This window comes from Nyctereutes procyonoides, unplaced genomic scaffold (genome assembly GCF_905146905.1).
Source record: "Nyctereutes procyonoides isolate TBG_1078 unplaced genomic scaffold, NYPRO_anot_genome, whole genome shotgun sequence".
Lineage (NCBI taxonomy): Eukaryota > Metazoa > Chordata > Mammalia > Carnivora > Canidae > Nyctereutes > Nyctereutes procyonoides.
The window spans coordinates 24,281,546-24,299,064 of record NW_026575160.1 but is presented as its reverse complement, the minus strand read 5'-3'; the positions used below and the strand labels follow the sequence as shown (position 1 = coordinate 24,299,064).

Sequence of the window (17,519 nt, the reverse complement as noted above, 5' to 3'; positions counted from 1 at the left end):
TTGAATAATCCCAAACTGAACTCATTGTTTCTCAAATCTGCTCCTTCTGCCATGATTCCTCTGGGGTTAAAGGAATTACCATCTTTCCAGGCAGGGGAGAATTTAGTCCTCTCCATTCTTCCTTCCGTGCTCTACCCCCATGTCCAATCAGTTGCCAAATTATATCCAGTTTATTATTTTTTCTTTATATCCAGTTTAAATGAGTATTGTGTACAGTTTTGCTTCTTTAATCAACATTTGTTGAACTTCTTTCATTTTCATGCCATGGATTTAATATGTGAGATAGTGCCCACTTCGAGAAGCTCCACACCTAGTAAGAGAGAAATAATGAAATAGATTATTATTATTTTTTATTTTTTAAAAGATTTTATGAGAGAGAGAGAGACAGAGGCAGAGACACAGGCAGAGGAGAAGCAGGCTCCCTGTGAGGAGCCTGATGTAGGACTCGAACCCAGATCCTGGGATCAGGACCTGAGGTGAACGCAGAGGCTCAATCCCTGAGCCACCCAGGCGTTCTTGAAATATACTATTTAACAGACAGTGTAATAATTATTAGCTGCCATTAACTAAGCACCGGTTGCTGAGACTGGGAGGAGAAGGTGGAAGCCTTCCACGTCCAGGAGGAAGTGATATCTAAGCTACACACGGAAAGATGAAGAGGAGTGACCTATGTAAATAGCAGAAGAAAGGCTTTCAGAAGGTAGACAAAAAGTAGTATATGCGAAGGTACAGAAATGTGAGAGACAGCGAGGTCTTTGCCAAGAGGTGTTCGAGTGACCCAGGTACACATTAAGGAGGGCCAAGAAATAAAGCGGGGGGACATTTATGAAGGGCTCTGTACACTGAGCTATGAAACTTGGATTTCCTTCTTCTTCCCCGAAACGTGATCATCTCTCTTGTCAGCACTCTAGCAAAAAAAAATCTCCTGACTGCTCTCTTGTTCTCTACGCTCGCCTTTTTTTTTTTAAGTTTGTTGGAACCTTTAATTTTGAAATAGTTATAGATTCACAGGCAGCAACAGAAATTGTACAGAAAGGTCCTTCACCCAATTCCCCTGGATGGTTACATCTTACATGAACTACAGAACCATAGCAAAACTAAGAAATGGACATTGGAATGATGCGCACGTATAGGTCTATGCCATTTTATCATTTTTTATGGTTTGTTTTTATGATTAAAACCATTTTATAGGGATCCCTGGGTGGCGCAGCGGTTTGGCGCCTGCCTTTGGCCCAGGGCGCGATCCTGCTTAGATTGCAGTCAGAGGTGGCCCCCCTGTTAGAGTTTAGAACCCACCTCTCTCCTAATCTTTCACTGGCCTGTGTGGACCGATTACATTCATCGTCTGCAACCTTCACTTGTGCCAAACACGTCCCATGGATCAAGCCTGTGACAACTGTCTTCCCTTCTAAGTTAAAACTCCTCAGGCCAGAGTCCATGGGTCCTTCATCTCGGTTTGTTTAGAACCCCATGACCTATACTTTGTACATAGTAGGCTTTTTTAGATCTGTTGTATCGAGTAAAAGGAACACACTTTAGAGTCTTTCCACATTTCTTCATTTTCCAAGTGCTTTTATGCACATCGACATAACCGCATTACTGTAATAAGCACCGGCTTTCTTGTCCCTGCCAGCGAGTGTTCCTTACAGCCCAGTGGCTTGTAACATGCCCCGCTGCTACATATCAGCAACAGTTCCCAAACAGAGTGGCATGGATGTGTACAAACCTTAATGCACAATGTTTGTTTTTGTCTGCAGAAAATGAAAGGCCTCACTTTTCCCTGGGGTAAAAGCAGGTTTAGAAAGCACTGATGCAGGACCCCTTGCCAACCTTTACAATTTCCAGGGCTCTACACCTCATTTCACTGACAGGTATGTTGAAAAGGGCTTTGAACTAGGAGCCAGGGCTAGGATTTGTGTCCCAGCCATAACTAACTGGGTACCTGTAGGCGACATTTCTGAGCCTTGATTTCCACACCTTTAGAATTAGGAATCAGACGTTAATTCCAAATATCCTCATCAACATTCTATTACCAGTATTTTCACAGTAGCACGTCAATCAGTTATCTTGGATACAAAAATCACAAAGCTATCCTGACTGCCTTTTTGTTTTTTGTTTTTTTCATCCTGACTCATTTGAAAAGAAAAGGTGTTATTGGAAGGATATTGAAGATTCTGCTGAATGGATAGGATGAAAACCAGGTAGAGGAATTTGACATCTGCACAGGGTGCTCCTATGTTCACACAGGAGCAGGGTGATGAGTTTGGCAGTTGGTGCCACTGGACACTTCCTGGCATTCATCTTCTGCCAGTAACTCTGATGGTATCCTTGTTTCCGCATCTCCCCCTCTGTGTTTGGAGTCCCGCAGGTGGGCATCCAATTGGCTGAGCCCAGCAGAGATCCTGTAGAGGAAAAACATAGTTGAGGACATAATATTTAGAAAAGACCATTTAAAGAGCACGTTACGCATCGAGACTTCTAGGTAATGTAAATTACTATCCTTGGAAGGAGTTAGATTCCTAGATTAAATGCAAGACTACATTGCCTTAGTCTCTTGCAGAGCAACACTCACCCAACTGCCTACAAGGTGAATTCTGTTGCGACTATCTGGGAAAGCCTTCCAGTGACACAGTCCATTAAGGTACTTAAGAGTATGCTGTCATAGATCTGATGTGAGGACTAGCTTGCAGAAATTTAATCAGAGGAACACTTTCATCTTGTCCTGTAAGAGCTACGTAAGTTAGCATGTTCTCTGCTTTACGTTGGCTCTCAGGCAGCCAAGAACCCAGGGTGTGGCTCTCCACAGCAACTGTCTTCACCCTTGTAGTTGTCATTTTTATTTACCTTCTTTTGTTCCTGGTTGTTTATTTTGTAAAACCCCTCACAATCTTTTTGAAGGAAGGAATGAAAGAGGGATGTGAAGTGGGGAGAGATGGACGCCAGCCACCCAGTGAATAGAGGTAACCATGGCAGAGAAGTAGTGGCATCCACCACAGCAGCAGGCCTGGCAATGGATATCAGTTACGTTGTTGGCCTGAATCCTCCTACCCAGGGCAAACTAGTCTATTTCTGCAGCTGCCTGTCCACTTGTTCTAATTATGGCTTAAAACAGTGTCAACAACAAAGAGTTCCACACCCCTCCCCTCATGTATTTACATGAACTGTTTTACCTCCTACACAAAAATGACATGTGGGACATCAGCTACTAGAGAGAACACAAGTAAACAATGAGACATCAGTAATGTCATCCATCTACTGTGGATTATTGTGGATACTATGAGTTGCTAACTATCCAAATGATATTCAAGTATTTCATCACCTGCTTAATCAAGCTGCAAAATAAGGAGTTAGACCACTTCAACTCCAGTGATTTGATTATGTGGTAAAGAGAGTGGTGCATAAACATTAATCCTGGGAAATTAATTCATGAAAATTAGCTGAAGATACCCCTAGAGGCCTGTTTTGTATCTATTTTTGCATAAAATGTTGAACTAACTACTTACTGAAGGTGTCTTGGGGGAACTAGAATGATTATGCATGATTCTGTAGTTATCTAGAGAGAATCATGAAGAGGCCATGAAGTGACCTAAAATGCATTCTGATTAAAGCTAAGTCTTGAACAGGAAAATTGCTTTGAAATGATTAAAGTTAAAATTGTTGGTAATGAAGGAAAACACTTGTCCTAGAATGAGGACTTTAAAAGAGAGAATCTCATTTTGAATCTTTTGTAAAGCATATGGCTTTACTTTTTCATTGCAAAATATTGGGTTGTATAAACCTATTACATTCTCTCAATTTGAAATTCAGTGGAGGACAAGAAGGACTTGGAGAGTATTCTAGATAAAAATCTGGCAAGGGATTGTCATGAGTGAAGATCTGCGCTCAGGAGAGGGAAATCTTCAGTATTCTTTAGAGCCACCCTAAATGCATCCACTCCATGGAGCCTTCCTAAGGGTTGGCCACAGTCTCTGCTTAGGGTACTTGGCTCCTTTGTACGTCTACCATGTCAGGTTGTACTTTGATGGTTTGTTGAAATGTCTGTCCTTCCCACCAGATCATGAGATCCTAGAGGACAGGGTTCATCTTTATTGTTTATATTTCCAGCATCTAGCAAGGTGTCCGTCCTGCCCCGGACTAAATCCACAACTCTGATTACATTTTTCCTCTTTGGTAAATATTCACCTCTACAGATATCTAAAGATATTAATTTTTATCTCAAACCTTGGAAGGCAGATGTTTCAGAATTCGGACTTATCAGATGTCAGAAAGGTGGTGTCAGTGTCTATAAACAGTGTCTGTAAACAATGTCTACACCCTATGTAACATAACATTCCCAGCAAGGTCTGGGGAAGCTTCTATATACTCAAACATGTTAATTATGCAGCAAAAATATTAAAGAGACTATTGTAAAGTTGCAATAATCATAAGAGTTCATATATCTTTTCAAATTAGTTTTCATTTTCTTTGGGTAAATACCCAGGAGTGTAATTTTTGGATCATACAGTATTTCCATTTTTAATTTTTGAAGGCACCTCCATACTTTCCACAGTGGCTGTACCAATTTACATTAACCCCAACACTGCGTGAGAGTTCTTTTTTCTCCACATCCTCACCAATGCCTGTTGTTTTTTGTGTTATCTCATCGTGGTTTTGATTTGCATTTCCCTGATGATAAGTGATGATGAGCATCTTTCCGTGTGTCTGTTGGCCATCTGGATTAGTTCTTTGGAGAAATGTCTATGTCTTCTGCCCATTTTTAAATAGGATTATTTTTTTGAGTGTTGAGTTGTATAAATTCTTTATATATTTTAGATACTAACCTTTCATGGGATATGTCATTGTAAATATCTTTTCCCATCCAGTATGTTGCCTGTTAGTTTTGCTGATTATTTCCTTTGTGCTATGCAGAAGGTTTTAATTTGAATGTAGTCCCAATAACTTATTTTTGTTTTTGTTTCCCTTACCTCAGGAGATATATCTAGAAAATTGTTGCTGCAGCTAATGTCAGAGAAATTAGGAACTGTTCTCACTTTAGAATTTTTATGGTCCCAGGTCTCACATTTAAGTCTTTAATCCATTTGAATGTTTTTTTGTATATGGTTTGAGAAAGGGGTCAAGTTTCAAGCTTTTGCATGTAGCTGTCCACTTTTCCCAACACCAGGTGCTGGAGAGATTCTTTTTTTCCATTGCATGTTCTTGCCTTCTTTCTTAAAGATTAATTGATCATATATATATATTATATATATATATATATATATATTATATATATAAATCGACCATATATTTATTCAATATGGTTCAATATTTATTCTATATATATTATATATATAAATCGACCATATATTGATGGTTCATATAATTATATATATATATATATAATATATATGGGTTTATTTCTGGGCTTTCTATTCTGTTCTCTTGATCTTTGTGTCTTTTTTTAATTTTTTTTTAAGATTTTATTTATTTATTCATGAGAGACACAGAGAGAGAGGGGCAGAGACACAGGCAGAGGGAGAAGCAGGCTCCATGCAGGGAGCCTGATGTGGGACTCGATCCTGGGTCTCCAGGATCACGCCCTGGGCCAAAGGCAGGTGCTAAACCGCTGAGCCACCCGGGCGGCCCTTGATCTTTGTGTCTAATTTTGTGCCAATACCATGCTGTTTATGATTGCTAGAGCTTTGTGTAGTATATCTTGAAATCTGGGATTGTGATATCTGCAGCTTTGGATAACTCAAGACTTTTGGCTATTCAACGTCTTCTGTAGTTCTTTACAAACTTTAGAATTATTTGTTCTAATTCTGGAAAAATGCTGTTGGTATTTTGATAGACAGTACATTAAATCTAGAGATTGCTTTGACAATATTGTCTCAATCCATCAATGTTTCATGGTTTATAAAGTACTGTTCTTTTACCTCTTTGGTTAAGTTTATTCCTAGGCATTTTATTATTTTTGGTGCAATTGTAAATGGGATTCTTAATTTCTCTTTCTGCTGCTTCATTATTAGTATAAGAATGAAGCTGATTTCTGTATATTGATTTTGTATCCTCCAACTTTACTGAATTCATGTATCAGTTCCAGTGGTGGGTTGGTGGAGTCTTTGGGTTTTATATATATAGTATCATCTCATCTGCAAAAAAAAAAAGTGACAGTTTTACTTCCCCCTTACTAATTTGGATGCTTTTAATTTCTTGTCTGATTGTTGTGATGAGGAATTCCAGTATTGTGTTGAATAGAACCAGTGAGAGTGGACATCCTTGTTTTGTTATGGATCTTAGGGGAAAAGCTCTCAGTTTTTCATCATTGAGGATAATGTTCACTGTGGGCTTTTCATATATGGCCTTTATTATATTGAGGTATGTTCCCCATAGACCCACTTTGTTGAGGGTTTTAATCATAAATCAATCTTGTACTTTGTCGAATGCTTTTATGCATCTATTGAAATGATCATGATTTTTATCTTTTCTCTTGCTGACATGTGATCATGTTGACTGATTTAGCAAATATCAAACCATCCTTACAACCCAGAAATAAATCCCACTTGTTTGTGATACATCATTTTTTAAAAATGTAGGTTGGATTTGGTTTACTAGTATTTTGTGAGGAGTTTTGCATTTATGTTCATCAGAAATAGTGGCCTATAGTTGTCCTTTTTGTAGTATCCTTACCTAGTTTTGGTATCCGGGAGAATTCTGGCCTCATAGAATGAATGTGGAAGCTTTCCTTCTTCTATTATTTGGAATAGTTTAAGAATAGGTATTAACTCTTCTTTAAATGTTGCTAGATTTTACCCTGAAGCTGTCTGATTCTGGACTTTGTTTCTGGAGAGTTTTTTTTTTTATTACTGATTCAATTTCATTATTGATAGTCTCTTCAAATTTTCTATTCCTGATTTCAGTTTTTGGAGTTGGTATGTTTTTAGGAATGTATCCATTTCTTCTAGGTTGTTGGCATCTAATTGTTCATAATCTCTCTTATAATCCTTTATATTTCTATAATATCAATTGTTATTTCTCACCTTTCACTTATAATTTTGAGTCCTATTTTTTCTTCTAATCAGTCTAAGTAAAGTCTGCCAGTTTTATTGATATTTTCAAAGAGCCAGTTCCTGGTTTTATATCTGTTCTAATCATTAGTATTGCTTTACCTCTGCTGGTTTAGGGTTTTGTTTGTTTGTTTGGTTTTCTAGATCCTTTGGGTGTAAGGTTAAGTCGTTTGAGATTTTTCTTGCTTTGTGAGGTAGGCAGGCCTATGTTGGTATAAACTTCCCTCTGAGAACAGCTTTTGCTGCAATGAGAAGACTTTGGTTTATTTTGTTTTCAGTTTCACTTATCTCCATGTATTTTTTTTTAAATTTCCTCTTGGATTTCTTGGTTGACCCATTCATTCTTTAGTAACATGTTGTTTAACCTCTATGAATTTATGTTGCTTTTTCATTTTTTTCTTATGGTTGATTTCTAGTTTTACAGTATTGTCATCAGGAAAGATGTAGGACTTCAATCTTTTTTAAAGTGCAGAGAGAACATTTTCTGTGTTGTTCTGTTGTTCTGTGTTCTGAAAAGAATGTGTATTCTGCTCTTTCAGGATGGAATGTTCTGAATTTATCTGTTAGATTCATCTGGTCTAGTTTGTTATTCAAAGCCACTGTTTCTTTGTTGGTTTTCTGTTTGGATGATCTGTCTCTTGATGTCAGTGGGGTATTAAAGTCCCCTACTATTGTATTACTATTGATTAGGTGCTTTATGTTTGTTATTAACTGCTTTATGTATCTGGGTGCTATATTTACAATTGTCATAACTTCTTACTGGATTGCCCCCTTTATGACTACATAGTGTTTTTGTCTGTTACAGTCTTTGTTTTAAAGCCTGTTATGTCTAATATAAGTATTGCTTTTCCAATTTTTTCACTTCCATTTGCATGATAAATGTTTTTCCATCCCTTCACTTTGAATCTGCATGTGTCTTTAGGTATGAAGTGAGTTCCTGTAGGTAATATGTAGGTGAATCTTGCTTTTTTTTATTATTTTTTAAATCTACTCTATCATCCTATGTCTTTGGATGGGAGTGCTTGGTCCATTTACATTCAAAGTAATTTTTGATCATTATGTACTTCTTGGCCATTTTGCTTTTGTTTTATGGTTGTTTTCTGTAGTTCTGTTCCTTCTTCACTTGCTCTCTTGTCTCACAGTTTGCATTCTGCAAGAGGGGACCTACAGCTGCCCCAAACTAAGGCAGGCAGGTTTGGAGGGCGTGGATTAGCAAAAGTATGAGGATGGATATTTGTGAGCACATTGTTAGCAAGCTGGGTAGCAAGTGTTGGCACTAGTTCCTGCAGATACCTGTGTGTCTAGGCTAGGGTATGGGGGAGGGAAATGGCTCCTGCCAGCACTTTTCTTTTTTGAGAAATCTCCAAAGGCTCCTTCTCCCTCCAGCACATACTCTGAGATGAGTGAACAAATCTCTCTTTTATATTTCAGCCATTTTTCAAACTGCTGCTTCTATGCTGTGTCTCGGCAGGCTCTTTGTTGTGCTGTCTCTTGAAAGGAAGGCATAGATTCAATTTCCTCTAGCCTTCCATGCTCTCCCAGGGCAGAGCCTGTTAATTTTGAAAGTTCCAGGTGTTAAGCCCCACTTACTGTAAGGGCCCATGAAATTTGGCTCCTCTGGTTTTCAAAGCCAAATGTTACAGGAATTCATCTTCCCTGTGAGGGTTCCCCATGCCTGGGGTGCCTGCTGTGAGGGCTCTTTTTTTCCTTTATCCAGGGGAGAATGCCTAAGGCATCCCTCCTGTCTATGCACAGTCTCTGCAAGTCCATTTAGCTCCCAACCATGTCTCTGCTCTTCTATCCTCTTCCATGTGGCCTCTTCTCTACCTTTAGCTGTGGAGAGTCTGTTCTGCCAGTTTCAGGTCATTTTCTCAGTAATTTACACTGATGTGGTGTTATCTAGTTGCATCAGTGGGAGGCAGTGAGCTTAGGGCCCTCTTACTCTGCTATATTCCCCAGAAGTCCTTGGTCCTTTTCTTCATTTCTTTTTGAGAACGGATGTTGGATAGACCAACAGCAGGCCTCAAATACTTGGGTAAAGAGGAGAATTGAGGTGGCTGGAAAGGACTCCATGGAAAAGTTGGATTAAAGTGGATTTTACGGGAGGGTCCCACAGATATGAGGAAGAGGATTATAAACTGGAGTAGAGCAATCATCAGAAGCAGAAAGGTGGACACGGCATGTGCTGTTAGGTGGAGAGGCCGTTAGAGTAGAACTTGCATACTGAGGTATCATGCAGAAAAGCTGACTGACTTCTTTAAGCTCAGGCAAATCAGCCCTTCTTTTAAACAGTGTTCTTCCCGGTTCCAATATTGTTCCATTTTGATTTGACTTGCAAAAGTAATTGTAGGTAATTTAATATTGTAGAATAAATATCATCTGACTGCTGCCTTGTTTATGTGGAAATTTTTCTCTCTTCTTACACTAAGTAAATTCATTAGGGAACAGATTTTATTTGCTAATAGTGCATATAACATGTGTTTGTATTTTCTTTATGGAAAATATTTTAATCAGATGAACTTTTGTGCTTCTTCTCTTTGTCATCCTGATCCTCTTCTGACCCTGGCTCTGGTTCCGATTCATCTTTGTTTTTAAAAAGTCTTTGCTCCCATTTACAGTCATCTTCCCTTTTTTTTTTTTTCTGTGTGTTTTCCCTTTGTCCTACCTTTGGGCTCTTTTGCTTTGCTTGCCCTTATCTTATCTTTGCAAGCTCTTCCTTTAAAAGACGGTATCCTGGGGATCCCTGGGTGGCGCAGCGGTTTGGCGCCTGCCTTTGGCCCAGGGCGCGATCCTGGAGACCCGGGATCGAATCCCACGTCGGGCTCCCGGTGCATGGAGCCTGCTTCTCCCTCTGCCTGTGTCTCTGCCTCTCTCTCTCTGTGTGTGACTATCATAAATAAATAAATAAATAAAAATTTAAGAGACGGTATCCTGAAGCCAAGAATTGGAAGAGTTCTCTGTGACTACAGGCCTATGAATAGGGAGTGGAGGGAACCATAGTAACACACCTGTGCCTCTGGCACCTGAAGAAAAGTCTGGGCTCATGAAAGCTGTGTCTACTACATGCCAACATAACTTCTCAGTTGAGCCAATTCAATTAAAGATGGGTAATTCAGTGTAAATTTAGTCCATGTGCTTACTTGGCATTGTGTGGATAAAACAAACTAATTGACTAATAGCACTGATCAATTTTCAGCTACTACTTTTGGTGTTTCCTAGAGCAGAGATCTCTTAAGAGGGGAGCAAGAATAGGAGAGGGTGTGTATAAGGATCCCCTGGAGGCAAAAATAAAAAATTAGAACTCTTGATCTGAAAAAATAAGAGTTTAAGTTTCACTAACATTTGGTTTTATGGAATGTTAACACTACTGCACACACACATATATATATTATATATACAGTAAATATAAATGTTTAATATATATTTTAAAATATATATCAAAGTCAATTCTCTAGTATTTTTGCTGTTAGTGTACACAATAAAAATAGACTATTCTAGATCACTGATTCCCAGTCTTTGGGCAACAATTATTTTAAGAAGCCCATTGATATATGTGGATCTGTCTTTTCATTCAGCAGACACTAAAAACACAATGATCTGCTAAGGGATTATATGACTTAATGATTTTGTCATGTCCTAAAATTAACTGTAAAGATTTATGCCTAAAAATGTTGTGAATCCTTTGAAGAGTAGACACAGTTACACATGGGACACAAAAGAGCATAGGGGAGAGTCAAGTCCCAGGAAAGTACTAGTTTGGTTGGTCAAGTAATCTAACTTTGAAAAAATTTTAGTCATATCTTAAAGATATTTTAGGTTCTATTCTAGATTACTGCAGTAAAGTGAATATTATAATAAAGTGTGTTAAATGAATTTTTGGTTTCTCAGTACATATAAAAGTTATAAATGTAAACACATTATACTATATTCTATTAGGTTTACTTTTTTAGATATAATACTATTGCAATGTATATGCTTTAACCTTTTTTTAGAGGATATTTTTAAATTAATCATCACTTGAGCTTTCAAAAAGTCATATTTTTTGTGTGTGTGTGGATAGAAGGTCTTGCCATCATTGTTGATGGCTAGGTGGTAGTTGCTGAAGGTTGGGACAGCTGTGGCAGTTTCCTCAGACAACAGTGAAGCTTGTCACATTGATATACTCTTCCTTTCATGAACAATTTCTCTGTAGCATGTGATGCTATTTGATAGCATTTTCAAAACTTGGAGTCAGTCTTCTCCAACCCTACTGCTGCTTTATCAACTAAGCTTATATAATATTCTAAACCCTTTGTTTTCATTTCAAGAATCTTCACAATATATCCACCAGGAATGGAGTCCATTTTAAGAAATCCTGTTCTGTGCTCATTCATAAAATGATGATTAACTCCTCATCCATTAAAGTTTTTTCTTGAGATTGTAGCAATGCACTCACTTCTTCAGGCTCCATTTCTAATTCAAGTTTTCTTGAATTTCTATTTCTACCACATACATAGCTACTTTCTCCACTGAAGTCTTGAACCCCTCAAAGTCCTCCATGAGGGTTAGAAGCAACTTCTTCCAAATTTCTGTGAACGTTGATATTTTGGCCCCTTTTCCATGCATTCATTGGAAGTATACTTCATGACACTTAGATTGGCAAATCCTTTCCAGGAGGTTTTCAATTGACTTTGCCCATACCCATCAGTAATAATTATCTGTGGCAGCTATAGCCCTAAGAAATGCATTTGTTAATGAATAAGCTTTGAAAGTCAAAATGAGTCCTTGATGCAAAGGCTGAAGAATAGATGTTGTGTTAGCATGCATGAAAGTATGTCTCCATCCAAGCTCTTGGAAGACCAGGTACATTGTCAATAAGCACTAATATTTTGAAAGGACTCTTTTTCTAATCAGTAGGTCTTGACAGAAAGCTGACAATATTCAGTAAACCACACTCTATACAGATGTGCTGTCATTCAGGCTTTATTGTTCTATGTCAGAGCTCAGGACGAGTAAATTTAACATAATCTTTAAGGTCCCTTGGATTTTTTTTTTTTAAAGATTTTATTTATGAGAGACACACAGAGCTAGAGAGAGAGAAGCAGAGACACAGGCAGAGGGAGAAGCAGGCTCCATGCAGGGAGCCTGACGTGGGACTCGATCCAGGGTCTCCAGGATCAGGCCCTGGGCCAAAGGCGGCGCTAAACTGCTGAGCCCCCCAGGGATCCCCTCCCTTGGATTTTTGAAATGGTAAATGAACATTGGCTTCCATTTAAGGTCACTAGCTGCATTTTCCCCTTGTAAGAGAGCCTGTTCTTTGAAGCCAGACATTGACTTCTCTCTAGCTATGGAAACCCTAGCTGACATCCTCTTCCAATAGAAGACTGTTTCATCTACATTAAAAATCTGTTTTTTAGTGTAGCCACATACATTAATGATCTTAGATCTTTTGGATAACTTATGGAGATAGCTTCTTTCCTAAAACCATATGAACCAATCTCTGCTAAATCAAACTTTTCTTCTGCAGGTTCCTCACCTTTCTGCCTTCAAACAGCTGAGGGGAGTTACGGCCTTGGTCTGGCTTTGGCTGGTTTGATCATCTGTCCAGACCACTAAAATTTTGTCCATATCTGCAATAAGGCTGTTTCACTTTCTTACCATTGATAGCTTTTTAATTTCTTTGAACTTTTCTTTTTCATTCACAACTTGGCTTAGGACAAAAGCTAAGCTTCTTGTGCCAGTCTTGGCTTTTGATATGTTTCCTCACTAAGTTTACTGAATTGTAGTTTGGATTCCCAGTGAGAGACCTGTGACTCTTAATTTTACTTGAACACTTAGAGGCCATATGGGGTTATTAATTGGCCTGCTTTTGATATTACTACATCTCAGGAAATAGGGAGGTCTGCAGAGAGGGAAAGAAATGAGGCAACAGCCAGCCGGTGGAGCAGTCACAACACATACCACGTTTATTAAGTTTGCCATCTTCTACAGGCACAGTTTGTAGATCGCCTAAGCAATTACAGTAGTAACTTCAAAGATCATAGATCACCATAACAAATATAATGAAGTTTGAAATAATGTAAGCATTATCAAAATGTAACACAGACACAAATGAGCAAATGCTATTGGCAAATGGCACTGATAGACTTATCACAGTGTTGCTGCAAAGCCTAATAAAACTAGGTATGCCTATACGTGCTTAAGCATCTCTCTCTTTAATAACAAGTGGATTTTTTTTCTTCAACATGTTTCTTTGTTTACCTATTTTGACTGAATACTGGCACATCTTAGGAAAGCAGCTTCCAGCACAGTTATTCCTTTTTATTTATAAACTGCATGGCTTGAGCAACAACAAAAAATTCTCAGTTCTGAAGACTGTTTTGTTTTCTTTCAAGACTTTGCTCCTTAGCTTGCAAATGGCTGACTTTTTTTCTGTGTCTCCACATGCACCCCTATTGGTTCTTTGTGTGTCTTAATGTCCTCCTTTAACAAAATTCCAGCCTGATTGAATTAGGGCCACCCTAATGGCTTCATTTTAACTTAGAACCTTTACAGAGGTAACTATTTTCAAATACAGTCTTGTTCTGAGCTACTGGGGCATTAAGGCTTCAACATATGAGTTTTGCAAAAAAAAAAAAAAAAAATACAGCTCCTAACAATCATTTCCTTCTGATCAATCTAGGTGTTTCAGGAAAGTATGTGGAACAGCAGTATGATTAAGTTGACCCGATCTTGATTTGTCTAGCATAGCTCCATTTTACTATTATCCTGACTTAATTTAAAAAGTACCCCATTTGACGGTCAAAGTGTCTTATTTAGAAAATAAAGTATATGATGGATCTTGATAGGTTCAAGAGCCAGAGGGCATACATATCAGTCTTGGCTCAAAAAAATCTCATGTTGTACATAGGTTTCCTCCACTGTGGAGACTATAATAGAACCTGCATCACAGAGTTAGTGTGAGGATTCAATGCTTCAGGATGCCTAAGTCACTCAGAACACTGTCCTGGGTGTAGTAAGCAATGAGGAGGAGGATTGTATTTGTCAGGTGTGATGATTAATTTTGTGTGTCAGCTTAGCTGGGCTATGGTGCCCAGCCCTTTGAAGGTTTCTGTAAGGGTGAGTAAAGCATTTTATTCTCCAATAGGTGGGTGGGCTTCATTCAATCAGTTGAAGGCCTGCACAGAACCAAAGGTTAACCTCCCTTATCACAAAAGCAATAAGCGATTTGCGAGCAGATTGCCTTTGAACTTAAACTGCAACTCTTTTCTGAGTCTTCCACCGTCTGGCCTTCCCCATTAGATAGATTTTGAACCCACCAAGCCTCTATAATTACAGGCACTAAATGTTTCACATAAATCTATTTCTATATATAAACACATATCCTATTGGCTCTGTTTCTCTGGAGGACCCTGCTTACTACAGTATGTGTGGAAACCAAAGCTGTACCTTGAAGTACCCCTTTTAAGTTTTTTTATTTCTGGATTAATTCTGGATTTTTTTTCCTGCCCTGTATTCACTATGCTCTTTGCCTGTCTGTATACATACTAATAAAGATCTGTGACAAGAATGCTGAGAGTACATAGGCCCTCTTATCAGCCTTTCTTAAAGAAATGCTTAAATTTTGCATTCCATACTTTTAAACAATAGTAATATTCTACATCTGTGAGATTCTTCACATTCATGATTATAAATTATTTTTTCAGGAAATACATAGTATACCTAATAAATGTTTGGAATAAAAGAATCCTAGGTTTTAGGAAAATGAATGTTGATTAAAACAAATTGAAGCACCAAGCAAGCAAATATATTGGCAGGAGTCCTGGCAAATCAACCATACGGGGAAAAGTTCAACAACTTGGAACGGCAAATAAAGACTTGAGGGACAACAGAGTAGCAGTTATCAAATCTAAAAAGGGTTATTGTGGAGAAGATAGAAATCAGCTGCCCTATAGCTCCACTGAGTCCAGGAAAAAAAAAAGTAGATAAAAACTTCACTATTACAGACCATTTAGATCTAGGTTCCTGCCAGGTAACATGGTTGGGATGGTTACTTAGCATGTTCCAAAATATGTTTCAGGGATTCTTTCTAGTTGGTTAAGTTTGCTTTTTCTGGGTGTGACACCAAGTGGCAACTTCAGATGCTGGATTCCCGAGGTCAATCAGAATCACTAAGGGGGGGGGGTGGTTTGTAAAAACCAGTCTCCCTTTCCTATGAAGTGTTAGGAAATGGTTTCTAGGATATACTGGTGAAAATTAAAAGCCACGTGCAGAGGGGAATGTGTAGTGTTCTACCATTGGTATGAGGAAATAAGAGTGTATATTCGGGTTTATTTTTCCAAAAAAGGAAAATATACTGCTAGAAACGGAAGCATTTAGAGGTATAGTAGATGGTAGACTGTCATTTGTGTATATTTTTTGTATTGGTTTCCCACTGTTAGTATAATTGCCACAAATAATGTAACTTAAAACAACAAAATTATTTTACAGTCCTAGAGGTCATGAGTCCAGTATGGATCACTGGGTTAAAACCAAGGTATCAGCAAGGCTGCATTTACCCAGAAAGCTCTATGGGAGAAAAAAAAAAAAAAAAAGCTCTAGGGGATCATCTGGTTCCTTGCTAGGTTCTGGAGGCCACCTGCATTCATTGGCTCGTGGCCATTTTCTCCATCTTCAAAATCCAGCAGTATAACATCATCTGTCTGAATCCAACCCTTCTGCCTACCTCATCTACATTAATGGAATCTCATGATTACATTTGGGTTCCTAGAATGTGATAGGATAGTCTCCTTATCTTAAGATCAACTAATCAGCAACCTTAAGTCCATCTGTAACCTTAATTCCTCTTAGCTCCATAGCACTACATATTCATACCTTCTGGGGATTGGGATATGGACCTCTTTGGAGTGTGTATTCGAGGGGCATTTCTGCCTACCTCACCCTTTAACAATAACATTTCATCAAAAAGGATCCCAGAAGCACACTAAAATTGAATACAAATAGAAACAAACCACACAGTATTTAACACAGCTACACTGTGGAGGAAAAAAGGTCAGATTCCAATAAATATACCCTTAAAATGAGACTTACTGTAGGGATTAAAATAGTTGTAAAGAATCTTTGATTTTTACTCAGTAAATTTTTGTTTGGGAGCCAGAGTGCTCACTCTGGAAGAAGGAAGATAGAAATATCAAATGGGGGAAGATGAGGGAAAACCCTGGGGTTTTGGATATTTTCTGTTTATTCTCTGAAATGGCCTTGAATATTGACACCCATGGAGCAATGAGTACATAGAGTAGCAGGTGGTGGTTTCTAAATACTTTCCTTGGTAGAACCAGCCTCCTTTACTAGATGTCTGATCTCAGGCTGAACAGGTACAAGTAAGTCTGCAATGTTGAGTGGTACCAAAAAGTAAGGAAGTGCTCAGGCACTGATGGAGACATGTCCCATATTAACCAAGAGCCCCTCTACTCCTCCAACTAAAGACATGGGAGCATCAAACCCAGAACTCATAACAGACTTTAAAAAAAATAATATTAAAAGAGGCATTCAGGGTTGGAAGGGGGGAATCACTTTAGAGAAGAATAACAGCAAATAAATATAAAAGCAATAATAAGTTTGGAAACTCACTATTATAATCATCGATGTAATAACTGATTCAGGGAAGATCGTCGACGGATATTAAAATCATTAGATGGTTTAGAAACCAGCTTCCTTGAGAGACCGTGAAATGATTTTATGTGAAATGTTGACACAGGAAAGTTACATATTTCAAAATATTACCCCACAGATTAGTTACTAATTATAAAAGGGAAACAATTTGCTTACAGTGGAGAAACCTGGTCCATATCACCTTAATCAAGTGACCAAACTTCACAGGAATGGGATATTTTGTGTCTTCTGACACGAGAGAAGAAGAAGAATGCATTACCAAGTACATTGTGTTCTTGCCCAGAACCCTTACCTTGAATCTATTTAGGAGGGGAAAAGTCAAGCCATTATAAATGTAGGACATTTTACAAGGCAACAGGTCTGAACAAAAATAACAATTATGATGCAATTTTTGACCCTTAAGAATTTTTAAAATAGCTATAAAAGACACTATTGTAACTGAAAAATTTAGAATGTTGGCTATATGTTAATATTGTATCAATAATATCTTACATAGAATGTATTATGTTTATGTAGGAAAGAGTCTTCTGAGGAGATACATGTGGAAATATTCAGAGTAAATTCAGAATGTCAGCAAATTTCAAATGGGTCATTAAAAAAGTATGTATACAGACACACACAAGAGAAAAGTAACAAATGCAACAAAATGTAAATAACTAGTGAGTTTGGGTGAATAGAGCTTGCTCCCTCCACCCCCCCACATTTTCAAATTTTCTGTATGTTTGATTTTTTTTTCCAAAGTAATGTTCCTTTACTGGGCCCCTGGGCTTATTTTATTTGTACTCCAAGTTGTGAAGTTGGTTTTGTTTTTCAAATCAATGTGTT

At 38.1% G+C, this 17,519-nt stretch overlaps 1 protein-coding gene across 3 annotated transcripts in view; it reads left to right on the top strand.

Annotated features, from left to right (window-relative positions):
- The window catches only part of IMMP2L (inner mitochondrial membrane peptidase subunit 2), an 860,425-nt gene that overhangs the window by 841,331 nt on the left and 1,575 nt on the right, over window positions 1-17,519 (top strand). The window lies entirely within an intron of this gene.